The 8,089-nt window shown below is 37.5% G+C and overlaps 1 pseudogene; it reads left to right on the plus strand.

Moving 5' to 3' along the window:
- The first annotated feature begins 1,436 nt into the window (after window positions 1-1,436).
- LOC114506020 lies at window positions 1,437-7,254 on the plus strand (annotated as a pseudogene).
- Window positions 7,255-8,089: the final 835 nt, after the last annotated feature.

Here is an 8,089-nt window from a genome sequence, read left to right on the forward strand (position 1 = left end):
GGGAAAAAAACCATATGGACTTTTGGCCAATCCAGCATATTGATAAGAGCAAATTATGCAGCTTATGGTAAGAGAAGAACCTGGCATGTCAGAGGCAGTGAGAGAAATGGGAGTATCTTGGGGCTAGAGCCCCCAAAATCCTACAGAAAAGTATGTGAGCTTTTCTTTGTTTAAACTTCTCCTTCCATCTAGTCTCTTTATTTTGAACTTTGTCAGTTAAATCTTCTTTGCACAGGTTATAAAGTGCTTATAGATTCTGAAATGAAAATCATCATAAAAATACCAGAAGCTGTTGCTTATCCTCTTTGTTGGAGGTGCCCCTTTGATTCTCTCTCCAACTCTTACCAATTTTCTTTAAGGGGGATCATTGTCATTTAAAAAAAACAATTTATTGCTTAAAAAATAAAAAGAGTTGAACTACCTTGTTTTGGTGCCAATTCTCTTAAAGACAAGTCACTGTTGGGAAATAAATGAAGAGTGATAGAAGGGAAAATTTTTCAAACATCTTTTGCATGTTCTCCTTAGAGAAGATAAGTTTGTCTTACTTTGCCTTACTCCCCATATGTGACCAAATGTACACACAGGGAAACATACAGATAGACATTACAAAAAGAAACCCACTGAAAATAAACCTAGCTCATTCAACTATATATTTTTAAAGGTTCATTTGTGTAATTCAAGACCAGTCATCTAAATGCAGCCCCAGTCTATGCCAGATAGCTTTAAAACCTAGCCAGTATGAAATGAGTCACCCTATAAGAGCAGTTTGGACTGAAGTCTATGTCAGAAGGCACTATATTCCTCTCAGAAATCTAGTCTTTTGATAAAGGGATGTGGAGTTTAATGTCACCAGTTATGGTGTTCTGAAGTGTTTTCTTGAAATAGAAAGATTCTGGGAAAAGGTACCCAGGGATTCAAAGACATAAATGTAGGGCCAGGAAGACTATGAAATTGCCTCTTCTGGGATAATAAGAAGCCAAGTTTCATTCTCCTTTACTTGGTAACTTAACCTAAGAGAAAAAGAAAAATGGGGGAGGGGTGGCGGGGAAGTTTTATTTCAGCATCAGGCATATGGTTGGCAGTCACTAAGTGTTTATTAATAATAATGACTTATGTGTGCCAAACCCCCTTTAGAGCAAATTGTCCCAGATCCAAATTCCACAATGAGCCAAAGATTTCAATGCCCTGGCAGGAAGCTTGAAGGATTTGGAACAATTCACACATAGAGCAACTCCTACTCACACCACAGTACATTTTCTCCCACCTACGCAGCCCCACCTCTACCCATCCCTCTGCCCAGTGGGGTGGCCATTGGAGCCCTCCACCACATCTCTTTATTTAATAAAGGGGTATTGCCTTTTTCCACCTGTACTAGGTTTTCCTTATTTTCTTCATAAGATAAACTAGGTTCTAACTGGATTCTTCCTCCCCAGAGCATGAACAAAGACAGCCTTCATGAAGGGAGAAAACCTCAGCAGCTGCACAGGAAAAAGATGGTGATGGGTAGGTTGGGTCAGTTCTCAAGCCCGTGCTCCTCTGTTCAGGACCCGGTCAGTGGGCTGTTCCCTGATTACCCTGGTGAGTGTTCAGCACTTGAGATAATATACATCCAGCACAGTGTTCCAAGTTTGAAGATGAGCAAACTGAAGCCACAGGTTTCTCCACCTTTGTGCCTTTCAAAGATAAATGCAAGGTGATGAGCACCTGGCTTGGTGAGGGTGAGCTGTAATCACCATGGATAAAACTTTGGGCTTGCTTGCAGAACTTGGGCTCAAACTGACCCCTACTCCTACCTTGAACCACACAAATTACCTTCTTATGCAAAAGGAGTGGAATAAGATCCTTATTGTCATGTCACTTGGTTTGCCAGACAATAATGGACTTTGCCATCTTTAGTGCATGTTCTTCCCCAAACACATTTGCCCTCACAAACACACACAGATTTTCAGCCTGTCCTTGCCATAAGCCTTTTTAATTGCCAACATTTGCCAGAGTGGGAGAGGCCATGACAGCTTTATCCATAGGTACAATAGAGAAAAGTTTGTTTTGTTTTTGTAATTGCTATTTGAATATTCTTTCAAGAACAGTAATTTTACTGAGCTCTGTTGTATATTAACATACATGGAATAAATATATTAGTAACAGCCAAGGAAAAAGGAATTTCATTTTTTACAGATGTGGTTCAGTTTAATGCCAGTAAGAGCATGGCTTTTTCTCTTCAATATAGGTCAACAAACTTCTTCAACAAATTAATTCCTTCATGCTGTCAGACACTTTGGTATATCCCTGAAGACACAAGAGCAAACAATGGAGATGCAATCATGGAACTTACCATCATCAGTTTCATAGAAGATATAGCCAAATATAATATAAATAAAATACAGTTTCAGTGTTCTGTTTCTTGACCTGGTGTTGGCTATACAGGTGTGTTCAATTAATAAATGTTCAATAATTGTACACTTACCTCTCTGTATATGTGTGTGTATGTATATACACGCACCTATATCTTCATCAAAAAGCTAAAAACACTTTGCAAATCTAATGACTAAATGTAGCAAATTATTGAGTACCAGGGAAACAGACATTTTTCTAGGTCTCAAGATAATTATGCTAAAACCTTACATGGGGTAGGGCATGCTGAACACATACAAATGAGAAAATGCGTAAGATGAAGAGCTTTATGTGCAGCTAAAATCACCATCTATTATATTGGTGAATGTAGAAAAAATAAAAAAATCAAGGATTCTCTGAATAATGTTTCGGGGTGTTTCAGAGTTTCTAGTCAATTGAGTGGCCTAAAAAGAGTGTGTCTGAAAGCAAGGCCTTCTGGACTGCCTGAAATACAGAGTATGAGAGGGGTGTCTGGTGCTGGGCAGAGCTCTGCTCACCAAGATGAGGGATTGGGGTGCTGACCTTTAACAGAAAAACAGCCATGTATTTCTCCAGTAATATTGGGTTTATTTGGGAACAACAAAGAATTGCAATTTTGGACAGGTGGTCTAACGGAGAACCACACCCAAGTCCCAAGAAACAAAGGAAAGGCAACTCTTTTGTATTGGAGGTTGGAAGAGCTATTGCAAACAAGTTCTTGCTGTTCAGCTTCACAATCAACATAGGCTGTGAGAACTCCCATTTCTGACCTCTAAACTTTATTTTTTTTATTTGTTGACACTATTATGGATGTCCCCTCATTTCCTCATGCCCCTTTGCCCTTCTCCACCCAACCCCCACAGCCCTCATCACACTGTTGTCCATATCCATGGGTTATGCATATGTGTTTTTTGGCTAACCTCTTCACTTTCTTTTATCTAGTTTCCCCCACCCCACTCCATTCTGAGATCTATCAGTCTGTTTTATGTATCTATGCCTCTGGATCTATTTTTTTCATCAGTTTATTGTGTTCATTAGATTCCACAAATGAGTGAGATCATAAGGTATTTGTCTTTCTCTGACTGGAGAAAGGCAGTCAGATTTCTCTTTCTCTGATTATTTCCTTTAGCATAATTCATAGTAATCAAAAGCAAAGACTAACTTCATTTTAACTGAGGTTACTGTTAAATTTTACTGGGAACATCTTATCTGGCATATAATCTGTCCTGGACAGATGATGAGGTAAGTCCAATCAAAGCATCAGGAAAAGATCAGAGCCCTGCGATTCAGGCAAAGGCAAGAACGGAGTGGTGAGAAGTTCTTGGTGGCTGGTGAAATGGGCACTGCACTGTTGTTTGCAGGAGTTCTATTCTATTTATGACAGGATCCCAACTAGAGATTTCAGGGTAAGGAGGAATGTCTCATTTCTGTGGACCAGTGACAAAAAAGAGTGAAATACCAAAGTCAAAATCTTAGGGCTGAAGAAGTAGGAGAGGAGAATGGAGACAAAGCAAACAGGCAGATTATGGAGTAATGGTTAACCCAAAATTAAACTCTGGGAATTTGAGACTTCTGCATCCAGCCAAGAGTAGCAGGGCTGGGATTTATACCTTTACCAAAACAAACAAACAAACAAACAAACCCAAAACCTAAAACACTGAGCAAGACATTTGAAATGACAGTTTTCAGACATTACCCAAGAAGCAGCACTGAGAGTGAGTGATTGAATATACAAATAGATCACTGCCAGATTACATATAAAAACTGAACTCTAACCCAAAACCTGTAACCACCAACCGACCATCTGCTGGAACCAGACCAAGAAGTGAGACCTCTATCTCTGGCAACCTGCCCAGAAAACCAAACAATAACCTCTGTAACAATCAGCCCCAAATAGACAAGATTTGGAAAATAATTGACAGCTTCCCTGATTTTTGCCCTCACCTCCAACTTAAATCCAACCAGAGCCAAATTGTGTACCCCTACTTAATCAGAGAGGATGACTCAAGTCTAATCAGCCTGTCTACAGTTTCTCTACACCAACAGCCTCCAAGCAGAGAATTTGCCTGTTCTCCTTTGGGTGGTCTTTATTCTTTTCCACAAAGGGGAATGATGTGGTGAGTCCCATGACTACCTCAGCTCACTGTCTGTGGGTAGTTTTCAGGCCACAGCATGGGGAGGGCACTGGGGTGGAACAGAAAGAGCAAGAGTCTGGAAAGTACAGACTGGCTAGAGTTGATGAAGCAAACTCTTGGAGAGGAGAGAGCTACACAGAGAAAAGAATCAGGGCATAGAATCAGCCATTTAGCACTGTGGGCAACTGGAGCTAAGTGCCCTGGGGAAATTGGAAAGGCTGTGTAGAGCATACCTCAGTTACCTGGCCAGAGAGTGAGGAATCTCAAGAATTTATCTTCTCTCTCCCCATCCACCAGGGGCTGGAGGCTGTTTCTTACACATCAGCTCTCCAGTATTTCTGACTTGCTCTCCTCTCAGGGTAGGAAAAAACCTAGAGAGAGTCACAGCTGGGATATGGATAAGGCACTGATAATGACTGAATTATCTTTCCATTCTTAATGTGCTACGAGTTACTTTTTTTCATAAACTGGCAATAAATGTTACCAAATGTCCTTTATACATCTATTGATATGATTGTGCTTTCTTTCTACTTTTATTCTATTGATGTAGTGAATTACATTGATTCATTTTTCAAAGGTTAAACCAACCCTGTTTCCTAGAATAAATCCAATTTATTTCTGATAGATTATCATCTTTATATATTGCTGATATTCACTATATACTTCAAAATATACTATCCATCATGAAGTATATATAATTTAAAGTAGTAGCTAACATTTTATTGAGGGCTTTTGCATCTTTTCTTATGAGGGAAACTGACCTGAATTTTTTTTTCTTTCTAGTTTTTTTTTGGGGGCAGGTCAGGTTTTATTATTAGTTAATCTGAACTTATAAAATGAGCTAGGAAGTAGGCCAGTAATTTTCTATTTTTTTGGAATAGTTTATATAAAAATGGTAGGAAGAATCTGCCAGTAAAGCCTTCTGGTTCTGGAGATTTAGGGAATGTGTTTAATTACAAATTTGAGTTCTTTCCTAAAAATAGTATTACTCTGGTTTTCTACTTCTTCTAGATTCTGCTTTTGGCAAGTTGTATTTATCTAAATTGAAAAATATGTGTGGAGTAAAGGTTGGCAAAATATCAGAGATAACTGAATTTAATTATTATTACAGATGTCTGAGTGATATGTTGATGGACTAGTAATGTTTGGAAGAGTAAAATAATAAAGACCCATGTATTTAATAAACTATTATATATTTATTTCATGAAATTTATTTTCTTGGCTTTCTTTCAGTGAAATCACTAGTTATGCCTCCATAATTAAAAATTTACATAATTTGTGTTCTGTTGTCACTAATGCCAAATGCAGCTAACTTTCTTGAGCCATTGTAGTTATAGCATTGACTTTAATTAGTTTCAATTTGGAGAAAATATTCTGCCAAGAGTATACCAACTGGAATGTCAATTAAAATGTTAAAGAAATTTTTACATTCAGTAACAAACCATAAATTTGACATATCAAGATACTTACATACATCATAATGGTTTGGGATAAATTGTCTTTATCACAGAAAATCTGAAATATTTTATTTTATTATATAAATGACTAGTATTTATATTGTGATTTTCACCATCCATATGTACACAGTATTTCAGTTCTTCTTCTTCCAAATTTTAAAATTCTGGATTATTATGAAGAAAGTTGAAAATAGCAGCTGTATGTCCCTATTGATTTAAATGTCTTTAAGATTATACTGCAGCTTGATATTTAATAGGCAGAATATAGTCTCTATAGAAACTGGTTTGGGGATTTTTTTTGTATCTGAATCTTTTCCTTTTTAGTTATGTGAACATTTTCATTCAAAAAATTCTCTTATGAGGCAACTGCCTGCAACATTGTTACTTTTGGAACCAGTGGCTGTGCTCTGCGGTCACCGTCTGTGGTAGGTGCACCATGTCTGTGGGTCTGGCCTGGCACAGTAGCTCTCCTGGGAGCAAGGTATCACCCTGCGTGGCGCCAAAATCCTGGCCAACCTCTTCTCATTTGGCATCAACAGCATTTTATATCAGTGTGGCATTCATCCATCTGGAAACTTTACTCAAGTGCAAAAATATGGACTCATCTTGCTTGTAACTACTAATCCTGAGCTCATGAAATATCTAAATAAATGCAGTGGAACAAATAAAAGTTGGTTATACAAGTGTTCAGTACAGAAACTGATGGTAATCATCTTGAATACTGAAATTGGTGAGGTCCTTGAAAGATGACAGTTTGATGCTGAGTGCGACAAGACTGCCAAAGATGACAGTACACCCAGAGAAAAGTCTCAGAAAGCTGTCCAAGTTGAAATCTGCTCCGTGAGAAGACACATCACAGCTACAGTGACATTTCAGCCACTGTTGGAAGTTTCTTGTTCATTTGATCTGCTGATGTATACAAAGACCTGCTTGTACCTGAAAAGTAGGAAGAGTCAGGACCACAGTTCATTACCAATTCTGAGCAAGTCTGCTTGTGTTCCTTCACTACTGTACAATCCACAAAGTAAGTGGCATGGTGGCCTACAAAACCCCTGTCCATACTGAAGATGAGACAAAAACAATAATATTATTCTTAAATGTGTATTTTATGAAACCAAGTCAAGTATAATTCCCGATTTATTTCTTTGGTTAATTTTTAGGAGGGGAAAACTTAACATCATATTTTACTGAATTGTGTATAATTGTTCCATTTTTTGGTACCTGTTTGACTTTCCATAGAGTTGACATAATTTATTGCATACTGCTCAAAAGGGATCCAACAAATTACAACAGCACTGTAATGTCACAATACCTTTGAAGGTGGTAACTGTAGATGGAAAAACTTTCCTTTAAAGTTAGATGTCTTTCTAAATCAGACCTTTTAGTCAAGTAGCTTGACTTAGAATATAGGTAAATATGAGATGGTAAAAGAAGTGTGATTATTCACACTCTTTACTTAGGTCCTAAAGTAATTGATGATCCACAGTAATAAGATATAGCTATTAGGTTCTTTAGTCATTTATTTTCTTTGTATAGTTTCCATATTGCAAAAATCTCCAATTATATATTTTCATTTATATAACTTATACCTACAAAGTTATTGCTAGGTTTCTGCTACTGTTTAAATTCTGGTGAGACAGAACTCTTAAAAAAGTCTTTTGTATTTTATAAAATCAAGCTTTAAATAATAATAATAAATAAAATTAAATGTGTATGTTTTTAAAAAAATTATCTTACAGTTTGTTGGAATGCCATTCTTTTTTTAAAAAATATATTTTATTGATTATGCTATTACAGTTATCCCATTTTCCCCCCTTTGCTCCCCTCCACCCTGCACACACCCTCCCACCCACATTCCCCCCTTTAGTTCATGTCCATGGGTCATACATATAAGTTCTTTGGCTTCTATATTTCCCATACTATTCTTATCCCACCCCCCATCTATTTTTTACCTACCATCTATGCTATTTATTCTCTGTACCTTTTACCCCTCTCTCCCCCTCCCACTACCCTGTTGCCAACCTTCCATGTGATCTCCCTTTCTGTGGTTTTGTTCCTGTTCTAGTTGTTTGCTTAGTTTGTTTTGTTTTTGTTTTAGGTATGGTTGTTAATAATTGTGAGTTTGCT

This window comes from Phyllostomus discolor, chromosome 9 (assembly GCF_004126475.2).
Source record: "Phyllostomus discolor isolate MPI-MPIP mPhyDis1 chromosome 9, mPhyDis1.pri.v3, whole genome shotgun sequence".
NCBI classification, from domain to species: Eukaryota; Metazoa; Chordata; class Mammalia; order Chiroptera; family Phyllostomidae; genus Phyllostomus; species Phyllostomus discolor.